This window comes from Arvicola amphibius, chromosome X, assembly GCF_903992535.2.
Source record: "Arvicola amphibius chromosome X, mArvAmp1.2, whole genome shotgun sequence".
NCBI classification, from domain to species: Eukaryota; Metazoa; Chordata; class Mammalia; order Rodentia; family Cricetidae; genus Arvicola; species Arvicola amphibius.
In genome coordinates, this window is record NC_052065.1 from 6,549,914 (window position 1) to 6,575,178 (window position 25,265).

At 38.9% G+C, this 25,265-nt stretch overlaps 1 protein-coding gene across 3 annotated transcripts in view; it reads right to left on the reverse strand.

The window, feature by feature from the left end:
- The window catches only part of Cdkl5 (cyclin dependent kinase like 5), a 216,334-nt gene that overhangs the window by 145,933 nt on the left and 45,136 nt on the right, over positions 1-25,265 (reverse strand). The window contains exon 1 of one of the 3 annotated variants that reach the window (XM_038316662.1): positions 7,085-7,167. The exons of the other annotated variants lie outside the window; for them this stretch is intronic. The gene's annotated coding sequence lies outside the window, so the exon portion shown is untranslated. Of the gene's footprint in view, positions 1-7,084; positions 7,168-25,265 lie in introns of those variants that run through there. 3 annotated transcript variants of the gene reach the window in all.

Consider the following 25,265-nt stretch of genomic DNA (forward strand, 5'->3'; position numbering starts at 1 on the left):
AGATAAATATTAAAAATATAACACTGAACTCTACCTATTTATAGTTATTTTCTAAACATTATTAAAACAACGTGTTAGGTTCTAGGCTTCCCAGCAAAGTATGGGGTACATGTACACACATAAATTTATAAAATGTAGAGGATTCAAAAGAGAGAACTATAGATATTATCTATAAAAATAAAAGAAATCAGAAGTGGTGATGCACACCTATGACACAAGCATTCAGAAAGAAGGTAAGAAGAGGCCAGCCTGGACGATAAAGTGGCACCCTATGATAACAAACAAACAAGAGGGACTGAGGACAGCTCAGATAATAAAAAAAAACTTTTGAATTTTGCAACTTGAGGTCAACTCCTGGGATTCCATGATGAGAGGAAAGAACCAACTACCAAGGGATATCCTCTCCACACACGTATAGATACACAGAAATGATAAATAAAAAATAAAATACGAAAAAGAGAGATGGGGAAATGGAAAGGAAAAAGAACAAGAGAGGGGAGGATGGGAAGGAAAAGGAGGGGGGAGGGGAGGGGAGGGAAAAGAAAGGGAGGGAAGGGAAAGGAAGGGGAAAAGTTAGTGTACATTGCCCCCACATACATTCTCACCATCATGTCTAAAAAGGCGAGTCCTGTCTACCTACCTACCCTACATGAGACCCTTGCTTTTCACAAGTTTCAGATCCCACAGGAGCAAAGGCAATTTCTTTGTTTATATTTATTTCTTCATTTTAAAACAATTATTGTTTGCAGAAGTAGGACGGGGGGGGGGCAAGGAAGGAAGGAAGGAAAGAAAAGAAACGTGACAGGATAGTAACTGGGAAACTATCAGAAGTTCAGAAGCTAACAAGGGAGTGGAACATAGACTTCATACATAAATATCAATTATAGTTGTAAACATCTAAGTAGACCACATTTACAAGAACAAAAAGAAAAATTTAGGATTTTACATGACAAAAGATATTTAAGATCTCTAATACAAATGCATACAACCTTTTTCAAAGGCATTTAAAGAAAACCTACATAAATAAAAATTATTCAAAGTTTAAGACTAACACGGTTCAATGCTACAAAAATGACAACTCATCTCATGTTAATCCATATAGTCAATGCGATTCTCATCAAGCAAGTGATTTCGATGTCTACATGGAAGAGCAGAGTTACAAGTAGAAGCGAGTACCCCTTTTTATAAGGAGAAAAGGAGAAAAGAACGAAAGTCAGGCCTAGGCAGGAGGGCATGACTGAATACTCTGCAGAATATACGGAGCGTTCTAACAGGGCTATGGGAACTAAGAAGGTGCTCCTGGCAGCAGACTGGCACGGTAAGGCAGTGCAACAGATGCAAACACAAAGAAGAAGCAGTATCAACAATAAGACAATATCCCTACCATTTCATCCAATCCTGATAGGACTCAGAATAACTTTTTACGGTTAAGTCAGATCACATTGCTTCTCACTAAAATCTCTAGAATGACTTCCCACGCCATTAAAAGGAAAGGCGAAGTCCATCTTCAAGCCACACCCCCTGCCCACCTGTCTTCTGGAAACATCCCCTAGTTCCCAAGTTGGGCTGCTTGGCTCCAATCACAGTGACCCCTTTCACGACACTTTCTTCAAAAAACTAAAGCATGTCCCCTCCATCTAAGCACAGCCCTATAAGTGAGTGGTTCTTAAGCCTCCTAAGGCTGCAGCCCTTTAATACAATTCTTCATGGTGTGGTGATTCCCCAACCATAAAATTATGTTCACTGCTACTGCAATGTTGCTACTGTTACCAATCGTAATGTGTTTTTGTAGATAGGTTTTGCCAAAGGGGCTGCAACCTACAGGCTGAGAACCACTGCTTTAAGGGTTTTGCAAGAATAGTCAGTTAAAAAAAGTTACAATCATTTGTTGCTGTTGTTTTTGAGATGGGGGTCACAAAATCTATAACCTAGGCTGGACTCAAACTCATGGCAATCCTCCTTCCTCGGTCTCTCAAGTGCTGGGATTACAGGTATGTGTTGGGATATCTGTCTTACCGTGTTCCAGTTTGAAAAAACCCAAATCTTCTATTGATCCATTTAACAATTCATTCCCAGACTGTCTCCCATGTTCCAGAGGATGGGAAAAGAAGACCCACAAGGGAGGGTGAAGGGAAAGTACTTGCTACACAAGCTTGGTAACCTGCGCTCAGATCCCTTGAGCCCACGGTGAGCCCAGCAGACCTCTGCCCTCTACTCTCAAGTCAGCATAGTCAACACACATATATACACATCATATAGACAGACACAATAATAATGAACTGGAACTGGTTGATTGGAAAGATACGCGAGGCCATAGTGAATAAAAGAAGACAGACCCTCCCCCTCGTAGAACTTTTCATTGTACAAAGGGAGGAAAATTCCAAGATTACCATCAGATAATGATATAAGCAGCAAAGGAAGAAAACTGAACTGAATACTCAAACAGGGAGAGCTTTGGTAAAAATGTGGCGTTTGAGATTGCAATGATAAGAAACCAGCCAGATGGAGGGGCACAACAATCATCTCCAGATCAAAGACGCTCCGGGTGTTTCCAGAGAGTTTGTCTTCACTCTCCAAGGCTGGTTTGAAGGAACCAGGAAACACCTAAACATCTTCTCTTTGGACAATGATGCTGTAGTTCATTTCAAAGGAACCGAGGTAAAATTAAATGATTTCCACTAAGAAAACCCAACACCCAAAGCAGGTGGGGGGGGGGACAGCAATAAACACAGGAAAGATTTGGTAGCACCTAATCCCTGTGGCAACCGAAAGAAGCTAAACTGAGAAATCCCAATTTAAATGTGCCAGTGACTGCATAACCTAGAGCACAGGTGTCAAAACCTGTGCTTTAACTACCAGTGTTCATAGAGACAAAAAAAAAAAAAAACCTGAGCCAAATTTAACTGAATAATACTGATTAATCTTGAAAGAGAAAAAAATGGTGTGAAAACAAAGACACTTTAGCTTCTGTTAACGGCAAATTATATAACTTGAACGAAATGTCTCTTCGAGGCCAAACACAAATGCTGGGGAAAATCCTTTTGCTCTGATAGGTGACAAGATTATAAAGAAGTATCTGGCTCAAATCAGGGCAAAAAATAGAACCTGGAGAGGTAGCCTAAACGACTCTAAACTGTTTTGATCCCTTTTGGAATTTGAAGATACAGGAGGGAAAAAAAAGAAAGGAAAACAGGCTGCTTATGAAATCCTTACAGATATAGGGGCATGAAAATCAAAGACAAGGGTGTTTCAAAAGGAAAAGGCTTGGCACACCACCACTCATTTGAAACTGAAGCCCAGAAGAGCTAGCTACAGTCTCAGGACAAAGGAAACCAGAAATATGTCAGAACCTTGGACAGACCAGAATGCCTTTATACCAGCCCAGTGATCTATAGAAAACCTCTAAATGTACCTTGGCCTAAAATGATTCCACATTCAGATTGAGGGGGTCACTACTTGTTTTAGGAAAAGTAAAAGGGGGATTTTTTTTTTCTGGGGAAAGACAGTACCAAGCTAGACCTCATAACAGTGTCACACATCGCTTCTCCTTTATAGTGTACACAATAGAAACAAAGATGGCAGGAAATGCAGGGTGAGAGCCCACGAGAAACAATTAAAGCAGAAAGTGACTCACAAGGATCTGGATTATTCATATTCAAATGATCAAGAATAGCCCATGAAATAACTGCAGAATTAAAGTAGAAAAACAAAAGAAAAAAAAAAGGTCAAGCATTTTGCATTTTGAGAACTGGATGGTCCAAAGAGTGAGAGACAAAACTGGAACAACAAATTAGAATATTAAAACAACAGACTAACACAAAGAGAACTCAATGAAAAAGGAAAAGTGTCAGCATTCTGAAGATCTTGAATGGTTTCTAAAAACACTATGTTGACTACATAATATTTTTTCTAATGCTTCAGTACATACACATTAATAAAACTGATGGCATACTATGCCACAATGTAATTCAAACCAAATTATGAGGGCTGAAATCAGGCCAGTCTCCTTTCAAAGCAAAGTATATGAGAAATCAAACACCAAGAAAATAATTAGGAAATACCAATATGCTTAGAAATTAATATATTCCCCCCAAATTCCATTAGTGAATCAAGGAAGAAATCATAAAACTTAAAAATTACAAAACCACAAATTTATGGGAAGAAGTTAAATCAATACTTAAAAAGGAAACTGCCACAGGCTTAGCAGGTAAAGACGCTTGGCACCAAGCCTGACAACTCGAGTTTGACCCCTGGGGCCTGCACTGTGAAAGGAGAGAACCAGCTTTTTCAGATTGCTTGTCCTCTGACTCCACATGTGACACACACCTAGACCTGCACATAGCAAGTGCTAGTTTATTTAAAGAAGAGAGGAAACAGAATTTGTGATATATATATATATATATGTATATATATATATGTATATATATATATCAGAAAATGCAAAACTTACAATAAATGAATTAAACACTAATCTCAAAATGAAGATATATACTAAATATAGAAAAATCATTCATGCCAGAAATTCCTGAAATAGGAAACACATTTAAAACAGTTTTTAAAAAAGCAAAGTTGGACTTTGGAAATCAAAATTACAATTCACTTCTTGCAAGAAGAAAGAAAAGAAAGAAAGAAAGAAAGGAAGGAAGGAAGGAAGGAAGGAAGGAAGGAAGGAAGGAAGGAAGAAAGAAAGACGGACACGGACAGAGAGACATGGTAGAATATGAATATGCCTGGAATTCCAGCATTTGGAAGGCTGGGGTAGGAGAACTGAGCCTGAGGCCACATAGAGAGACCCTATTTACAAAAAGAAAAATATACAAGAGGCAGCGTATCAGCCTCATAATATCCTGAACAGAAAACTCAAATAAGCCAGGGTACACTCCTGCCCCACAGAACTATGAGATTATACATATGGGTCATTTCTAGAGGTGAGCTTGAGGCAACTTGTTACATACACAACAGAAAACTAATTAAAAAATCATTTGTTCTTTTATGTCCAATTTAAAAAAAAACTAAACTAGAAAGCACATTAAGTAGGCATATATGTGGTTATGTCTGCTAAAAGCACCAGGATACTAATTACCTCTGGAGAACAGTAAAATGGGGAAGAAATATATACCAAGATGGTCTTTTGGAGTTGTCATTTCTGTTTCTTAATTGCTGGCTTAATTAACAATTCACTTAAAATTATTCATTATTGTAGATTTGTGTTCTAGGAATTTTTATGCAGTGATATTCAATAATAAAACATATTTTAGGAATTCACAATGACTAATTAAGATACCATATACATTTAGTCTCTTAGCTATTTATATGGAGGCAAAAGCGAATTCTGATTAAAGACAAGGCAAGGCACACTGCAGCAATAACATAAACAAAGGGTTTATGTCTTCTCTCACTGAGGCTTAGGCTCCACATATTGTACTATGTCTACTGCTAGGTACCGAAATAAAGCCAAAATGCCCTCAAGGGTAGATCAATTCGAGACTGACCACTCCCAAAATCAATGAGATGAGGAGCCAAAGAAGAAACTGAGCTTGTCTTCTAAGAAAAACAACTGACCTCCTGTCTGAACTTGTCCAGAAAGAAGGAGTTGATCTGGAGAGTTCAGGGAGCAGAAGTGAAAAAAGAAACAGATTTCAGCTCAGTAGTGATTAGGCAAGGATCGGGCATAAATATTCATCTGTTCACACTGGTCATATTGTCAGATGCCTGCAAAAGGCAGCTGATGCGAGGAAGGCTTCAGGATACACCGGTGAACGCTGCCTCTGGCTTGCATGACGCTAGGGGGATGTGGGCAACAAACAAACAGGAAAATTTAGAGTGACAAATATAAACAATGAAAGTTACAGCAAATGACAGGGAAGGGTCCTTGAGACAGGTGGTCTGAGAATGAGCTGCAAGAGAAATCTCCCTCTGTTCCATGGAAAGCAGCAAGCCATGGGCGCAGGGCTGTGAGAAGAGCATTGAAGGCAACACAAAGAAGAGCTTGATCTGCTGGAGAACAGAGAAGGCCTGTATATCTGAGGCAGAACCAACACAGAGGAGACCAGCAGGTGGCAGGAAGGGGTGGCCGGAAACAGTTTGTCCTGATAGAAAAGACTCTTGCACGGAACTAGATGCCCTCTACAGAACCTTCCAAAGTAAAGACTTTAGATTACTAACCATTCCCTTTATAAATAAATAACCAATGGCTCACAGTAACAAATAACAGCTAGAAAAAGGAGAATTTAAAAATTACATTGAGAGAGAGAGAGAGAGAGAGAGAGAGAGAGAGAGAGAGAGAGAGAGAGAGAGAGAGAGAGAGAGAATACACATGCACGTGCATGTCAGGGCACGTGTGTGGAGCTCAGACAGCAACTTACAGAATTCTGTTCTTTCCCTTCACTGTGTGGGTTTGGGGGACCAAATGCAGGAATCAGGCTTACTCGCTGAGCTATCTCATCAGCCCTAGAATTCAACAATCTTCCTCCTGCATTTACAAGTAAGCAGGTAGCTACAAGAACTGACAGAACCATCAGGCTTAGGGTTTAGTTCCTAGATTACCAGCACCAAATTTAAAAGCTGCCTGGGCCTTGACTGTTTCCTTCGTTGCTGAAATTATAATCTTCAGCTCCACACATCTTTTCTTCTTTTCAAAGAGAGTACAAAATCAGTTGAGTCATGAGTTTTGTTTTTGTTCCTGGCATTGTTTTTATACATACAAATGAGGAAACCATTTTTTTTTTTCAGTGAAGACTGCACAGGAATAAATTTGGTACATGACTAAATTTGTTATAATAGAAGATTTCAAATGATTTGAAAGCGTCTTAAAACTCAGAATCCGTGGATAGAAGGAAACCATTTCTACAGAAAACGCAAACCTGTGAAAAACCATCCTAATTACCTTCTTGTGGGGGCTTTTCACATCTAAGTGGGAAAAGGGTAGTGCACTTTATTTAGTTTTCTTCCGAGATAAGAGAGAGGAGCGTCTGACCCTCAACTAATAGGGTCTGCTTTACTCTCTCAGTAGCAGGAAGTAATCTGATTTATTAATCTACACTTTAAAATGCAGTTTCTATTATTAAATAAAACAGATACTTACTAAGCACGAATTACACATAACTTGCTGGAGCAGAAATTTCAAACTAACAAACATGTATCTTGCTTTGTTCTTTACAATCTCCCTACAAGGAAAGAAATGCAATAATCCATTAGCAATTTGAGCCTCATTTTCCCAGCACTGACAATACTACTAAACTCTAAGACCTGCCAGAGAAGGCTTTGGAGATCAGACGGGAAAAAAAGGAGCTAAAATAGGGCAGGAGAAACTCAGAGACTATACTAATACTATACCGACCAACTAAGATATCTTACAAATTTTTGAAGGTACCTACATAGAAAGTGTAAAGATGAATTTTAGCAAGGTTAGCATGAAGTAATAGATGCTGAACTCCAAACCGTAAACAACTAAAATTTTTTTAAAAAACTTATAAAGCTGGGAATTTCCTAGATTGGTATGCATCAGAAAACGTGATCCAAGTTACTGTGACACCTACTCCAGGAAAACAAAACAAAATAGAACAGAAAACAACAACAGCTTTAAGTTAAAGAAAGGAAGCCTGGTACAAGCCTTTAATCCCAGATCTCTGGAGGCAGTGACAGGTGGATCTCTGTGAGTTCGAGGCCAACCTAGTCTACAGAGCGAGTTCTAGAACAACCAGGGCTGTTGCACAGAGAAACTCTGTCTCAGAAAACCAAACCAAACAAACAAACAAACAAAAAACCCTCAAACAACAACAAAACAGATTTAAAAAGGATGGAAGGAAGTGAAGTCCAAGACTGCTTAAAGAACGCTGAGTTTGGGGGCTGGAGAGGTAGCTCAGTGGTTAAGACTTGCTCTTCTTCCAGAGGAACTGAGTTCAGTTCCTAGCACCCATGTTAGGTGGCTCACAACCCCCGTAACTTCAGCTCTAGGAGATCGTTGCCCCAGTCCCCCCCCCCTCTCTCTCTCTGTGTGTGTGTGTGTGTGTAGAGGTCAGGGGACAATGTTCACGAGCAGGCCCTCTCTTTCTACCATGTAAGTTCTGAGATCACAGTGAGGTCGTCAAGTCTGTCGACAAAGCACCTTTACTCAACTGGCCCCAAACTACTTATTTTAAATGCTATGCTTTTTATGATGGGGCACGAGGAGCTACTGGAGGGTCAAAAAAGGAACGGCACAAACACAGGGGTGATAACAATTTAATTATTCATATTTTGGAAAGAAAGACAATACAGGACTCCATTTTGCCCACATTCCATCTGAGTTTAGATATCCATAAAAATGAAAAGGAGAAAAATAGAAGTGAAAACGTGAGAGAGAAAATCTACTTATATCACAGAGTCGGTCCCAACAAATAAAAAGCTCCTAGTAGAAACCCAATTTATTTATGTTAGTTTTTGAGATTAATATAATGAAATCATTACCCCCTTCCATTTCCTTCCTCCAAATCCTACCATGGATTGCTCCTTGCTCTCTTTCAAATTCATGATCTCTTTTTTCATTAATTGCTATTACACACATACACACACACACACGCACGCACACTCCTAAATACATAATTAACAAGATGTCCAGTCTGTATAATATGTATGTATGTATATTTCCAGGGCTGATCACTTAGTATTGAATAAGCAACCACTGTGCAACTAGTGCTGAGCCTGTGAATGGCTCTGCAGGGGGAGGCACCAGTTGTTAAGCCTGATGACCTAAATGCAACCCCCCATTTGAATTTAATCCCTAGAACCCACACAGTAGAAGGACAGATCGAACTACTGAAAGTTCCCCTCGGATTTTTACATACACATGCATGCTTGCATGTATACATGTATGTGCACACACATACACAAAATAAATGTTTAAGATCACCCGAAATAATAAAGAAATGAGCAGTCACAGAAAGAAAACTGGCTCTTCAATATTTAAAATATTATGTGGCTACACATATAATAAAAACTGAAACTTAGGGCCAGGGAAGTGGGCAAAGATGCTTGCTGCTAAGGCTGACAAACTCAGTGGGTCCTAGGAATCAAACCCAAAGGTTGCCCTCTAACCTCTCTGTGTATGTGCACATGCATGCATGTAAATGCCATTGGCGTTTTATACGCTGCAGTTCTAAGATTATATTGACAAAGGAGGAATCACGCTGACTTTAAAACTCTGCAAATCTACTAACCAACAAGCAAAATTCTACACAATAGAGGCTGAAAAGGGTTGGAGAGATGGCTCACCTGTTAAGAGAGCTTGCTGCTCTTGTAGAGGACATGAGATTACTTCCAAGCACTTGTATCTGCTGTTCACACATACACAGAATATTTATCTACACTATAAAAATGTATCTCTGCCTAAGGTGCTTTCAGATTGCTTTAATAAGGAGCTGAATGGCCAACAGCTAGTCAGGAGCGAATAGGCAGGATGTCTGGGGAGAGAGAGGAAGAGGAGGAGGAATCTAGGCATGCGGATTTAGGCAGCAGACTCAGAACAAGTCGGACATGCCATACTGAGGAGAGGTAACCCAGCCACATGGTAGAATGTAGATCAATAAATGCAGATTAACTTAAGTTATGAGAGCTAGTGGGACAAGCTTAAGTTAATGGCCAAACTTTCATAATTAATAAAAAGTCTCTGTGTTATTTGCAGGCTTGTGGTCCCAACAAGAAAGTTACTAGTTCTGAAGACACCATCCAATTTCAAAATCAACAACATAGAAAACTCTGAAAGCTTCCAGGCTACAATGTTAATACATTGACAACGGACATTCTCATTTAATCTCCACACTCCTGGTCCTTGTAGTCATACATAATACATTCTGAAACCTAGATTTCTCTCACCAAGATAAATGATCAGATTTGTGCCTGACGTTGACTAATTTTAATCTCTCAGTTGACATCTAAGGCCTCTCTGCTAGATGATCTCTGAGGTTCCTTCTTCTTTTCAAGCCCATAATTCATTCTTAAGTACTTAGAGCCTTGAAAATTGAGAATGACTACTAAAATCCTCAAATAATAAATATCAGTTCATAAGGGACCAATATGAAATCAATAAAACCTAACCATCCCCTTCTCTTTTTATTACGATCCTAAATCACTTAAAAGGTAAATCTTTGGAGCAATCGAGTACATTTCACTTTAAAATAAGGGAAGTAAAGTGCTGATTACCTTTCAGAATGTGTCAGAAAAGCAGCAAAACCAGAATAAATAGAATACTGCTGTCCAAACAGCTGGTGATTAAGCTAGCCCTGTGAGGGTCACTTATGTTAAAGATGAAAACCAAGTGGCAATAATAACCAGGCAGCAGCAACTTTGCAAGGCATCAAGAAGAAGCCTGGGATATTTTCCACATTGACTGAAAGTTATTTTTACTTAAAGATACGTGTGTCCTATTTTTTAAAAATTGAAGAAAATCAAGCAAAAAAAAAAAAACCCTTACACTTCTTCAGTTGTCTGTGCTGCCAACTTTAGTAAGTAAAACGACTTTGAACAAACAATAATAAAAAAGACAAGCAGTTTAAGAACGGTAAATGATGAAATGACGTAAGCAATCAAATTCAAAAGATAAAACCTTATGAAAGAAAAGATCAGTTCTTTCCTTTAAACAGAGAACAATTTCAAGGAAGGCCAAAACAAGACTACAAGCAGTCTGGAGTTCCTAGCCTCCCACACACCAGCCTGATGTGGAGCTGAGCAATCTCTGGAGCTCAAGTTGGTTTTCATTTGTATACCGGAGATAGCTGTGCTGACCTGCGGGGTTTTCCCGACAGTGTATCTGCAGGGCATCTTTTTCCGATACCTCTGATACCAGTTCTCCGATTCTAACACAGGTTGGCTACCATCCAATCCAATCCACAGGTTGAAGGGCTTAGTCCAACAAGACTGCCCCATTGCCAACACCAGTCACAAGTCTCTGGCCCCAGGCTGGTTACATGACATGACTACAAATTCAAGAGTTTCCACACCTTCTCCTTGAGTTCAAACTGCTCAAGACTCGAGAAGATGTTACATTTGATGCTTTCTTATTAAAGGCTATATAATAATATAACCATGAACCAGCTTGAAAGAAGATCCTCACAGGGCAAGGACAGTGAGGCAGGGGACTGCAGAGCTTGCATGACTTCTCAGGGCATGCCTCCCCTTAGAACTTCTGTGTTCTTAGAATCTCTTTGCCAAGTTAGAACTCCCAAACAAGTCATTTAACATTAACATTAACACTTAGAGCACCGGCTGCTCTTGCAGAGGACCCGAGTTCAATTCCCAGCACCTACATGGTGGTTCAAAACCATCTATGAGTCCAACTCCAGGGGATTCAACACACTCTTCTGGCCTCCATAAGCACTATACACACTTGTGTGCAGACAAAAGTGGGCAAGACACCTTTACACATAAAGCAGTGTTTGTTTGTTTTAAACTTGGTGGGGTTTAACCAGTAAACTGTTTACCTTGGAAATGCAAGATTTACAAGATCTGAAAAATTTGACAGGCTCCAGGGCAATGAGAGAGTCTATCTCAATAAAAATGTGGATGGCACTAATGACACGGAAGGCTGTCCTCTAGCCTACACAACACACACATACACATGCACATGTGCATGCACACATGCATGCAGTAGGGGTGATGATACAGGAATAATGAATAAAACATTAATCATCATACTCAATTGTGAAATACTATGAGGGTGCTGGGAACTGAACCCAGGTCCTCTGGAAGAGTAACAAGTATTCTTAGCCACTGAACTATCATCTCTCCAGGCCCAAATTTTTCAATGTTGTTCAGTTTAAGAACAGTACCTTATAAATAAATTAATGAGTTACAGAAGTGGCAAGACTAAAATATTGCTTGGGTTTAAAGTTTTGTTTTTTTCTTGTAAAGTTTCCCCACCCCGCGCCCAAACACACACTTAAAAGCTAATGAGTTTGCTATGTCTGTAATCCCAACATTTAGCACAAAGTTCAGGGCCAGGGCTACATATCAAGACTGACCCCTTTCCTCATCCCCCTAAGTGTCAATGATATATTTTTATGAATTTACTATCTCTTTTGTGTCTTGACATAAAGTACTTGAGTCATTTGGGAAAACCCTTTAAGTGCGAACTTCTAATGAAGAGATACATCCAACCAGGAGGTGGTAGCACACACCTTTAATCCCAGCACTGGGGAGGCAAAGGCAGGTGGATCTCTGTGAGTTCAAGGCCAGCCTGGTCTAGAGAGTGAGTCCCGGGTCAGTCAAGGCTACACAGAGAAACCCTGTCTTGAAAAACCAAAGGATGATAAATCCAATTTTATAGAGGTATTTGCTTCATTTCTGTCATTTACCATGCTATACTGCTGTTATTAGCCAATTAATGATAGCAATTGTTCTTTTATATATGGCTACCAAGCATCATATATGTGTGTGTGTGTGTGTATACATATATAAAAATCACCTCAACCTTCCTCATTAGCCTATGTACAGACACTATTATTTTCTCTTAGTGAATGAAAAAAACAGGCTAAAAGAGGTAAAAAGGACTTGGTCTTGGTCACATAATTGGTGAAAGATAGCACTCAGATTTGTCGGTACCCTGAAGAATAGAACAGGAGTTCTGTTAGGAAGAGTGAAGGCCAATAAGCAGTGCGTGGGGACTGTCTGTCTGTCATCTTAATAGGCCTTCAACTGCTGAAATAGTCATGTCTCATCTTCTATGGGAGGAAACTAAAGAGTCATTGTGGTATTTAAAATTATTAGACTCTGTTAACCCAGCTAACTGAAACAGCAGATAAGATGGTATTTGCATTTGGAATGTGTGTGGTATTTAAAATTATTAGACTATGTTAACTTGACTAGCTGAAACAGCAGATAAGATAGTATTTACATTTGGAATGTGTACGGGTCTTTCTGGAAGCTATGGTTAAATAAGTAGAAGTTACTGTGAGAAACTGATGATCCCACAATGAGGCAAAAGCTCCGTGGTCATCACGAAGTTGCGCTGTGTGTGCTTCACCTACTCTGCTATAAAGTACCCTCTCCAAAGCTGCTTATAAGACCTGCATATGAACTCTCTCCTCGTTGTTGGAATGAATGCATATAGGATTTGTTCCAGCTTTCAGATTCTGTGAGACCCTGAACAGAAAAGTCATGACTGGTATTTCAAAGAGCTTTACCACGTTTTCTGTATAAAAATTAAAATCACAAATAATTACATTTGTACTGCTGTAAAATGCATTGTGGATAATCTACACACAGAGAGTAATATTGCTTACAAGTTTATTCCCTGCCAGTTACTGTTATTATAAACATGCATGCTCAATTCTCATTTATGAATTGTTAAAACATCTTATTCCAAGCCTGTAACTTTTCTTTGGTTTTTATTGTTCCTTCACAAACATGGGCTGTTAAGTTCTTCTTCAGTTAACAGGCAGAAAAGAGCTGAAATAGATTTTTTTGAGCACTTCACAGAGTTTTGACAAGAAAGATAATGGAACTAAAATCTATCTACCCTATGACAAAACCTTGGAAATTCTTAATGTATTTCTTAACATATTTTGTTGTCTATTTCTTTTAATCTAGTGCCTACTTTTTATGTATGGACTAGTCTCTGGGGATGATATCTACCTTTCAGGAAATTATAATTTGCCTAAGGGAAATGGATATGTAGACAAAAAACATAAACATTTAAATAAGTATATAAGGAAAATCCTATAGGAGCCAAGGGTGAGAATTTATAGCCTTTTGCCTTTTTTATTCACTAGGATTAATAAAACTTAAAAAAGAAAGAAAGAAATTGGGCTCTGAGAGAACAATTTCTAATTGTGCAGAGAAGTTATAATTTACTCTTATTGCTTCGTTGTCACTTAATTATTAGTTCTTTATGGACTGGGAAACATCCAACGTACGGAACAGAAAGGAAAGATGGCGAGATGACTCAGCAGATAAAGCTTGCTTGCTGCTACACTGACAAACGGAGTTCAGGCTCTGGAAGCCACACGCTCAAAGAGGAAAGTCAGTCTCCAGAAGGTGTCCTCTGACTTCCATATACATACGTGTCCACACACATCCACAAAATAAATATGTAAGTGTAAATTAAAAAACAGAAAGGAATTCCAATGTGTGCCTTTAATAAACAGAGAGGGTGAGTTTTATAGAAACGTTAGCATTTTTTTTTCTTAGTAGGATTTAACTATCACCTCTCCTGAATTCTCAGGTCACATTACAAATGAGGAGGTCTGAATGAAGTCTGGAAATTTCATTAGCAACACCAATAATGGTTTATAAAGTGCAATTAATATATACTACTAATAGAAGATGGTAATGGCAAAGGCATATGGGAACTCTACCACTTTAATAGATTTCTTTAAGCTGAAAACTATCCTAAATTTTGGACTTAACTATTTTGAAAACTGTCTAAAGGTAAGGCTCCACATATTTTAGCTGGCAGACAAATCAGTGAACATATATATATATATATATATATATATATATATATATATATATACATACATACACACACATACATACACATTTAGTAAAGCAGATTGCATTCCCAAACATGGGCACATCCTATTCAGTCTACTGAAGGCCTAAACAGAATAAAAGATTAATTAGATAAAAAATAATTCTGACAGTTGGACCATCATGAAGCAAGGAACACAGGTCTTCTCCTAATTTTAAGCAAAAATGAACTTTACCATCATTAGCTAGCCTGGTTCTCAGTCTTTCATACTATAGATCTTGAGATGTATAGGCTTCTAAAATCACATAGTTAATTCTTTTTCGTTTGGTTGGTTGGGTTTTTTTGTTTTTTATTTATTTTTTTTTTTTTGGTTTTTCAAGACAGGGTTTCTCTGTGGCTTTGGAGCCTGTCCTGGAACTAGCTCTTGTAGACTAGGATGGTCTCGAACTCACAGAGATCTGCCTGCCACTGCCTCCGGGGTGCTGGGATTAAAGGCGTGTGCCACCACCGCCCGGTGCCACATAGTTAATTCTTTCTTTGAAAAAGTATACTACCAACCACACACCCACTACTGGCTCTTTTTATCTATAAACATTAAACAAAATAATTTATAAATTAAATATAACAACATATCCTTAAGAAGTGATGCCAGAAGAAAAAATAAACAGAAAAATGTTGAAGGAGATTGAGATTGTCACAAATTTCATAAAAATATTTGTCTACACACCTGTGGTGGTTTGAGTAAGAATGGTCCCCATAGGCTCATAGATTTGAATGCTTAGTCACCAACTATTTAAGAAGGATTAGGAGGTATAGCCTTGTTGGAGGAAGTGTGTCACTGGGGTTGGCTTTAAATTTTCAAAAGCCTAGGCCAGGCAGTTTTCTCTTCTTTCTCTCCTCTCTCTCATCTTTCCTTCTCTCTCTCTTCTCCCTCTCTCCCTTCCTCCTTCCTTCCCTCCCTCCCTGCTCTCTGCCTTTCTGCCTATGGATAAGGATGAGATAAGAATAAAAATTAAGCAAGCACAGAAAATATGGGCTAGCTTTGAGTGTACTGTGTTAGTTAATTATATGTGTCAACTTCACTGGACCGCAAAAATCCCAGATATTTGTTTAACCATTACTTTGGCCATGTTACAAAAATCCTAGATATTTGTTTAAACATTGTGGCCACGCCAGCTACTGCTCCAGAGCATGAGTGCCATGGTCTCTCTTCACAACAATGGAACAGTGACTAAAACAACATCCAAGAACCTCAACACACTTCAAATGGGATATGAGATCCACACCAAGACACACACTCGAAGTACTACAAACAGAAAATGGTGAAAGCGGTAAAAGGAAAAGCAACTTGTCACAGACAAGGCAAGGTTAATCGCTGAATTCGGGTTATAAATAAGAGAAATCAAGTTTTGGTAGGCACATATGTAGAGTCCCAGTACTCTGGGATGCTGAAGGCAAGGGGAATCACCCCATGTTTAAGGTCAACCTGTTCTATATACGACTTCCAAACCATCTGGGGACACACAGCAAGACCATGTCAAAGAAGGCAGGGAGGAAGTGAAGGAAGGAGGGAAGAAAAGGAGGCAGCAGCGTGACATCAGCGTGACACAGTCAACATTCAAAACGCTGACAGAAAGAGAAACCTGTCAACTGTTCCAAGTGTAAAGGCAAAATAAATGTATTTTCCTAAGTAAAAACTTGAGACACGTCACATCTAGAAGATATAATGTACAAGAAATATGAAAGGAAATTTTATGCTGGAAGCAAGAGGCACAAGACAACCATGTTGAATCCCCATCCTTCTTTAAGGGTTACTAAAGCACAAAGGAGGTGAATAGGAGCAAAGCTGTATTGTAATAAGGAAATGACAACAGAAAGCAACTCAAAGAGAGGAAGAAATGAAGAGAAGTCAATGATAAATACTCAGTGGTCAATACTTACTGCCTAAGCTTGCTGACTTAAGGTCAGATTCCCTGAACCTACATAAAAAGCCAGCCACGATAGCACAAGGTATCTGGAATCCCAGTTACCTTACTAAAAGATGGAAGAGTAGACTAGAAGAAACACTGAAGGCTGGGGGCCAGCGAGCCTGGTATATATGGTAAGAATCAACAGGCCCTTCTCTCAAATAAGGAGGACAGTAAGGACCAACACATGAGGTGTACACTGGAACACATGCATTCTCATACACATACATCATATAAACGTAAAAGGGGCTATATGTAATATATATATATATATATGTGTGTGTGTCTTTCCATTTTATCATGAAAACATTTAAAAACACCTATCATATTAATTCCACTTTGGTTTGCATTTAAAGAAAAATTTCCAGCAAAATAAATAATGTTCATTTTTATAATAACTACACCTCCAAATAAGCAACCTTAATCCTAATCATATGTACTGTATAGCCACAGGCCAAATAATATTCCAAAATTCAGACAACAAATTTAATATGAAGCCATACTTTATTGCAACTCTAACTAAATTATTTCATATTAAGGTATCAAATAAACAAAACTATATTATATAATAAGTACTATAAAAGGAATAAACTACTCATTCTTCAGTTTGTATCATTGTCTTTTCTCTCTTAGTAATAATAGAACTTACATCTTTCATATTACATCGTATATATTATGATTTATAGATTTACATGATATGCTCTGAGTAATGTTTTACTTTTGGGCTTACAAATTACCACACACTACGAGGCCTCCTGAAATAGTTCAAGTGTTTTGACTTTTCGTAACTGGCTTTTTTGGAGAGAGGATGTAAGCCAGTCTAGACTTGCTATGTCGTAGCTAATGATGTGAACCCCTGATCCTCCTGCCCCCACTTCCAAATTCTGGGATTACAGGTATATGTGCCACAATGCCTGGTTTATGAGGTTCTGGGGTTTGAATCCAGAGCTTTGTGCATGCCAGGCAAGCATTTTTCCAACTGGACTACACTGTCAGGCCCTCTTCTGCCTTTTCAAATGTTACAAAAGTTAAAGAACCACTTGAACAGTAAAAGAAAATATTAACACATTTCAAAAACCTTTGTCATGAGCCTTTGCCCGAAAAAGATGCTATCATTTCCATCCTAGCCACACTTTAGGAAAGGAATAAGATTCTACCCACAGTCTTAGATGCCAGTTTATGATATTACACGGCACTGCCCCTCGGCCATGGTTTATTAAACTAGAGTTAACGCCCTGGTCAAAATTGGAAAGAGAATATTCTCCTTTCTGGGAGACTGGGATTCAGCACCTAGAGCAATGATTATCAACCTGTGGGTCACGACCCCTTTGGGGGTCACATATCAGATATTTACATTACAATTCATAACAGTAGCAAAATTACAGTTAGGAAGTAGTAATGAAATAATTTAATGACTGAGGATCACCACAACATGAGGAACTATATTAAAGGGTCACAGCATTAGGAAGGTTGAGAACCCACTGGCCTAGACCAAGACAGTAATTATCATGAGAGTTCATCAGAAGGTCAAGCAGATGTTGGTCTTTAGGTTGCTATCTTGAGGTGATAGTAACAAAATACCTGCAACTAGCAGAGTTAGACATTTGGAAATGACCTGGAGATGGGGCAGACCTTAAAGAAAATCAGCAAAGGAGGTACTGATCTGTGTTCTGAATTGGTTTCAGATGATGAACTGAGTTAGCACAAAAATCTCATTGTCCTTACGCTATTTAAGCAAATTTCTATTCTTCCAGCCAAATGTCTAATTATATTATGAAGTATATGATATTTGAGAGGGGTTGTTGTGTTTTGGGGAGCAAGTCTTAACACCCTAGATCACTATACAGCTGTGATGGTTAGTGCTAACTGTCAACCTGACAGATCTAGAATGACCTAGGGATGGGTCTGTAAGTCTGTCCTTGAGGGAGTATCTTGACTGACGTGGGAAAACCCATTTTAACTATAGGCGAGACTATTCCTGGGTAGAGGGTCCTAGATGATACAAAACAGAGAAAGTTAGCTATCACTAGCATGCATTCATCTGGTTCCTGATGCAGTGTGACAAGCTGATTTGTGTTCCTGCTGCTTTTCTTCACCACCATGCGGACTGTAGCCCTCTGGAACTGTAAGCTAAAATAAATCTTTTCTCCCTGAAGTTATTTTCTGTCAAGGTATTTTTTTGTCACAATAACAGGAATGAAACTGAGACAGTAATAGTTCAGGTTGGCCTCAAATTGGCAGCAACCCTCCTGCCTAAGCATACCCGAGTACTGGGATTACAGGCATGTGCCACCACACCTTGTTAAATACATACTAATACTTGAATTAGGTTATCAGTATCTCTTTCATGTAAACATCTGGGTAAGTGGTTCCTGAGTTTTCCAGCTCATAGTCCCAAAACAGTTTTCACCATTTTGTCTGCATCCCAGTCACAGAAAAAAGAAGTGGGATCCAGGGAGAGCTAAACTCCTTTCCTGTTGGGGGAAACACAGACGAGGTCCCCCACTTTTCCATTCATATACTACTAACCAACATTTATTCCTGTTCCTGCACCTGCCTGCAAAGTATACCAGGAAATGTAATTGCAAACAGACCCTGGAAACCTGTTTTTTTTTTTTTTGAGACAGAGTTTCTCTGTAGCTTTGGAGCCTGTCCTGGAACTCGCTCTTGTAGACCAGGCTGGCCTCGAACTCACAAAGATCTGCCTGCCTCTATCCCCAAATGCTGGGATCAAAGGTATGTACCACCAGCGCCCAGCTCCAACAAATATTCTTTAACAAAACTAGAAAGGATTTACTATGTAGGGTGGGGGTAAGGGATTAAATGAAAAGGAAACAAATTTATATAGTGGTATATTATTTATGTTTTAGTAAATAAGGCTTGCCTGAAGATCAGAGGGCAAAGCAGCCATACTAGTTAACCATACAGGCCAGGGAGTGGGGACACACACCTCTAATCCCAGGACTCAGGAGAGAGAGGCAGATGGATCTCTGGGAGTTCAAGGCCACCCTGGGTTACACAAGATTGAATCTGTCTATAAGAGAAACAGCTCACACAAAGGTGATCCCAGCATTTGGGATCATACACCTTTAATTCCAGCACCAGGGGGTAGAGACATGAGCAATATAGCTGGGCAGATAGGAATATAAAGGGGAAGAGACAGGAACTCAGGGGAGTGTGGAGTCTGAGGCTGGTGGAGAACATTGCAGGATCGCCCCTTTGTTTGTCTGAGCCTTGGTAGAGGTAAGATCTCTCTAGTGCCTTGGCTGCTTTGCTTTTCTGATCTTCAGCTTGAACCCCAATATCTGTCTCTGGGTTTTTATTATTCCTGCTACAAAATGACTCATTATGGACTGCAGGAAAGTAATAAATGGCAATTATTTCAGAACCTTCTATTTTATCATGCACTTACTCCCTCTATAATCAATTTAAAAAATTAGTAGGAATGTATATTGTGCTCATGCTGGAGAAGACAGAAGGCCAACCCAGAACATGAGCCATATTGTGAGCGTCCAAGAACAGGCAACTACTTAATTTTGCTGGATGAATATATAAACACAGTTGAAAATAATTATGAGGTTCTGTAATTCAAAGAGCCTCAGTGCCCTCAAATGAAAATCTTTTGCAAAAGGCCATCTCCTTTTATTTACAGCTGATGCTTAGCATTACAGAAGGAATGCTTTGTTATTTTTAACCCCAAATCCACCAAAGACCATTCAAAGTTAATTATATTTAATCTTCTATCTGATTTCTCTCCACAATTAGAACGCTATTACCTATGTGGAAATTGCTTGGTGGCACTGTAAAGCTTCAACAACAATGAGGGAAAAAAATCAGTACATAAAATGGAGTTAAATTACACAGTGAAATGCACGCAGAAAAGACTGCTGTTGATAAAAAAGAAAAGACATTCAAAATACAGCATTTTAAATTCTCCAGTGATGATGACAGCTTATGAACGCTTTCTCAATAAACACCGAAAGAACATAAGAAAATGTTTTCCTTTTTTGGTTGTTGCTGGGGATATAACTCAGGGCCTTGTCCATGCTTGTCAAGTGTTCCAGCTACCACTGAGGTATACTCTGGAGCCAGAAATGGAAACTATTTGCATCCACTGATGAGAGGAAACCAGAAGATATGCTCGATGTACTGGACCCTTTTATGGAGAGGTGGGGTCAAACTGGCAACTACTTCCTCAAATTGCCTACCCTATAGGATATACATGAAGATACAGGCAAGCAGTCTTGGAAAGCCTTCCTCATTACACAGACAAATCAAATGTACATGATACATGGTGATTCCCCTCTTATCCCCTCTGCATGCAGCCCATCCTCTGAATTGGCCAACAGGAGCCAAGGACCCAACAACATACGCTTGGTTGTGGGCTGTAGACTCAGAGAGGCAATACCTCCTCCCACAGACATCTCTGTAAAAAGACACATTGCAATAGTACTTTCATGCTATACATATTTGATTTCTAAAAATTTTCTGAGTAAACCATCATTTATTAATCTTCACCTGCACTATTAGAGGATCTATTAGTGCTACTGTTTGTTTCCCACATATTTCCAACCTATTTATAATAACATTGACAATAATAATAATATTATAATAATAGGAGCAGATTACAGTAATAAATGACCTTCTCCTACAATGCTAACAGTGGTTCCATTTATCTAATTTAATCCACATATACTTAATATTAAGCATATAATTTATAATCAAGCCATACTGAGAGAATGAGCTTAAACACTGAAAGCCCCATTTCTGCTACTGCTAAGCTGACTTTTTCCAGAAATAACTACTTTCACTTCGTCCACTTACTTCTTTTTAAACATTTATTTACTTGTGTGAATAAGTGTATGTACAGGGGGTACACATGTGGAGGTCAGAGAACACCTTGCAAGGGTCAGTTCGTCCCTTTCACTCTGATAAACTCAGGTTATCAGCACCTTTACCCACTGAGCCATCTGTCCAGCCCTGCTCTATTATTTTTATCTTTAATTACTTCCTCATATGCGGCACATAAAAATACCTATTACATCATCTAACCATATTTATTCTAAGTGGTTTTAACAAGAATAATGTGTTAACAATTCAGTTTTTAAGTGCTATTGGAGCCCGTTTTTTTCTTTTGAAGACTTGATAAAAGAAATGGATTAAAAATAATAGTTTTAAATAAGTGTTCTCTAAAGAATTTAGTGAGCTTAAGAATTCTAACTATAAAATTATAAAAATGCAGTTGAGCTTGGTGGCACATGTCTATAATCCCAACAGTCCTCAGACAGCTGAGGTAGGAAGATCAAGAGTTCAAGGCCAGTAAAACATGAAGCCATGAGAAATATTTTCCCTCTTCAAAAAGAAATGAGCATGTACTAACCAACTAAATGCTGAACTAGACACTGCAATGTCTGGGTCATTAAGTGTGTGTGTGTGTGTGTGTGTGTGTGTGTGTGTGTGGTTTGCATGTGTATGTGCATGTTATGTGCACAGCCAAATGTATGCAGAGATATGTGCTGGTGCACATGTGAGTACATGTATCTAGCTGGCCTTAAGTGTCTTGTTTTATAACTATTAAGACAGGGTTTCTCAACTTGGACTCAGGGATGGCTAATAAGAGTCAGTTTAGCTAGCCAGCTTTGCCCCAAGGAGCCTGTCTCTGCCTCCTGAGTGCTGGAATTGCAGGTGGCTGCCACACCTGCCTCACTTTTTACATAGGTTCTTGGGATTCCCATGCAAGTGTTTTATCTACTAAGCCACTTCCATGGTCTTAACTTGTCTTAAGTCACTTTTTCTAAAGCTCCCTCAAGGTCTATTTGGATTCTTATAGATTTACTTATTTTATGCTATTTTATGTGTATGAGTGTTTTGCCTGTGTGTATATATACCTACATGTATGCTGGTGCCCAAGGTCAGAAAAAGCCATTGGATCCCCAGTAACCAAAGTTAGGGATGGCTGTGAGCTACCATGTGTGGACTGGGAACTGAACCCTGGTCCTCAACAAGAACAGCAATGCTCTTAACAATGCTCTTTCCAGTCCCCTCTATTTGGATCTTATACAACTACCTAATACATTTTCATAAACATATTAAGTTACCAACTATTTCTTCCACAACCGTAACGCTAGGCATTCTCTAGTTAGCCTACCACGTTAAAGAACATTAAAAAAAATTTCAAAATTGAAAAGACATCTGTCATGACTAAGAACAATTAGTAAATATCAGATTCCGATACTAATTTCTGACATACTACTTGTAATTGAGAAAATTTATTGTCTATTAAAATCCCTCCCTATAAAATATGGGTAGGGGAGAAGAGGATTGGGAGAAGATATTCATGCTAATAAATAAGTGGATTTTTCAACCTTTATTTAAAAGAAATCATCCTAAGATATATTTGAAATTGCTTGAGAAGAAACAATTTTGGAGGAAGGTGCTATTCTATAGAAACATGTGCAAAGTGTACAAGCAGCTCTGCTTCCTGAAGGCCCACTTCTTGACCCCTTCCTCTGAGACAGCAGAAAATGGATGGTCAGGGCAGAAAGGATTCGTCTAGCTCACTGCATAAATTCACAACTCTAGAAAGGAACACACAACTAATAAAACGGTCCAGTAGACACTTCTGGGAAAACAAAAAGCCGCTCACTCCATCGGCTACCTTTAGACGCCTTCAGTTTACTACTGCATAGATTCATTTTATATTTCCTGTGAAGGAAATTTCTAGTGAAAACATCAGCACAGTCTGAAGAACATCCAGCACATTCTGAATTAATTAATTTAAGGTCCTTTTTTTTTTTTTACTTAGATGGGTCTCACAACCCATTCATCTGTTGATTATAATTACAGCCATCACTACTTTTCTTCAAACTTGAAATCTGCAAATTGAATTCAAATACATCATGCTCTAAAATTAGAATAAGATTTTACTCTAAACTTACTAAAATATTTCACTCTAGAGGATAAAGTTACTTAACCAGCTAGTTTGGTCAAAGCTAAACTTTAACTGAGCTCATCTGAGTAACATTTAAGCGTCGCTAGACGTCTTCTGAAGTCATCATGATGAGTCAGTCACACATACCGCTGACGTTCATCAAGCGCATAGCACGGGTAAAGGGCTGCGAAAGACACTAAAGGAAGGGGAAAGAAATAATACTGTCCTTCCACAAAACTACAGTTTGCTTTGCACTAGTATCACATAAGGACCTTTTCAGTATAGTGCATAGCTCATAAGTCTCATAAATTGTCATTTGCTACCCCACCTATATACCTACATTGTCTTTGTTGAAAGGCCTCAGTAATGATGGCCCGGAACTCCTCCCATGGAGATGACACTACAGCAATCATCTACCTGAAGTTCCCATCTGCTTCTTGAGGCTACGTGATACCCACTGATTTTTCTCTACTGTGGCATTTTTAGATAGGATCTAACTCTGTAATCCCTGGCTGGCCTGTAACTCACTATGTGGCCCAGGCTTGTGTGGAACTGGTAGCAAGCCTCCTTCAGTCTTCCAAGTACAGCACCATAGCACGCTCCATTGACTTGACTCTGGCAGGCCACAATGGCCCACAGACTTCTTTGGCTCACTAGGATGACATTGCCAGAGGCAACCAATAGTAATGCTTGATCCGTCAACTGTAACTAAACAAATTACTAGCCCACTTGGAATTTTCCTCTGCAGACGGTACCAGCCATTGCCCACACTGACACACATAAGCTACTTCTCTCTCCATGCAGTTTCTAGAGTTCCTGTGGTTCCTGACTCTATTGGTACCACGCAGCAATGCAAGAGCAAAGCAATGTCTCCCGCAAATATTGACACCTCCCTGAGACAGCTCCTGTGGGAGACTATTAAGAATAATGACTAAGAAAGAATTCACTAGAGTTGCTCTGTGGCTTTACTAGTGACTCCATTACTTGGAGGAAGTTTTGTTACTACTAGCAACCTTTTTAACCTTTAACTCCTTTACCTTCATCGTGCTCTCACAATGAAATTTTAAACATTAAAAACACTTTATGCGATTTGTTTACACAGTCTTTAGGAGTATTTGTGGCATTACTGTTAACATCTGTGGCATTAGGAGCTTTAACGGAGTCTCAAGGCTCTTGAGGTCCCTAAAGAATTGGCTTTATAGCCAACAATAATTCAGAAATGAAACTAGAACACGGTTTTACTCTTTTGTTCAGAAAGAGTTTTAGTTTCTAATAATGCTGACTAGGTAATTGAGACAAGCAAAAACACTGGGCAAAACATGAGGGCAGGGAATGAAGAAAAGGCTACGTAGCCGAGCATGGTGATACGGGTCTATAATCCCAGCACTCTGGAGGCTGATTTCAGCAAAGAATCACATGTTCAATGCCAGCTTGGACAACATAGTAGTTCCAGGCCCGTATTGGTTATATAAATATAGCCAAGTTCTTCACATACACACACACACACACAAACCAAAACCAATACCAATACCAAGTAATCTCAAGTGATGACAATGTCCTCTGGTTGGGCAGCTCACCATGGTACTACAGAGCAAGGTCAAGGGTAGCTTAGCCGAGACTGGAGCCCTAAAAAAGTGGCCACCACAGCATGATGCCCTTTGGGGTTAGGACTGGCATAATATTACCAATACTTTTTCTTACCTTAATTTATCTAATTTCTGCATTTTGCAAAGAAAAGGGATATGACGTGGGTATGTTTTTAATATAAGAAAAACATTGCCCTTCCTCTATAATAATACCTAGAAAGAAAATAAAAGATACAAACTGTGGAGGAAAACAAAGTATAATTACTCATAAATTACACAGATAAAAAATAAAAGCTAGCTTACAAATTATGGGGAAAAATGAATGTTATCAATAT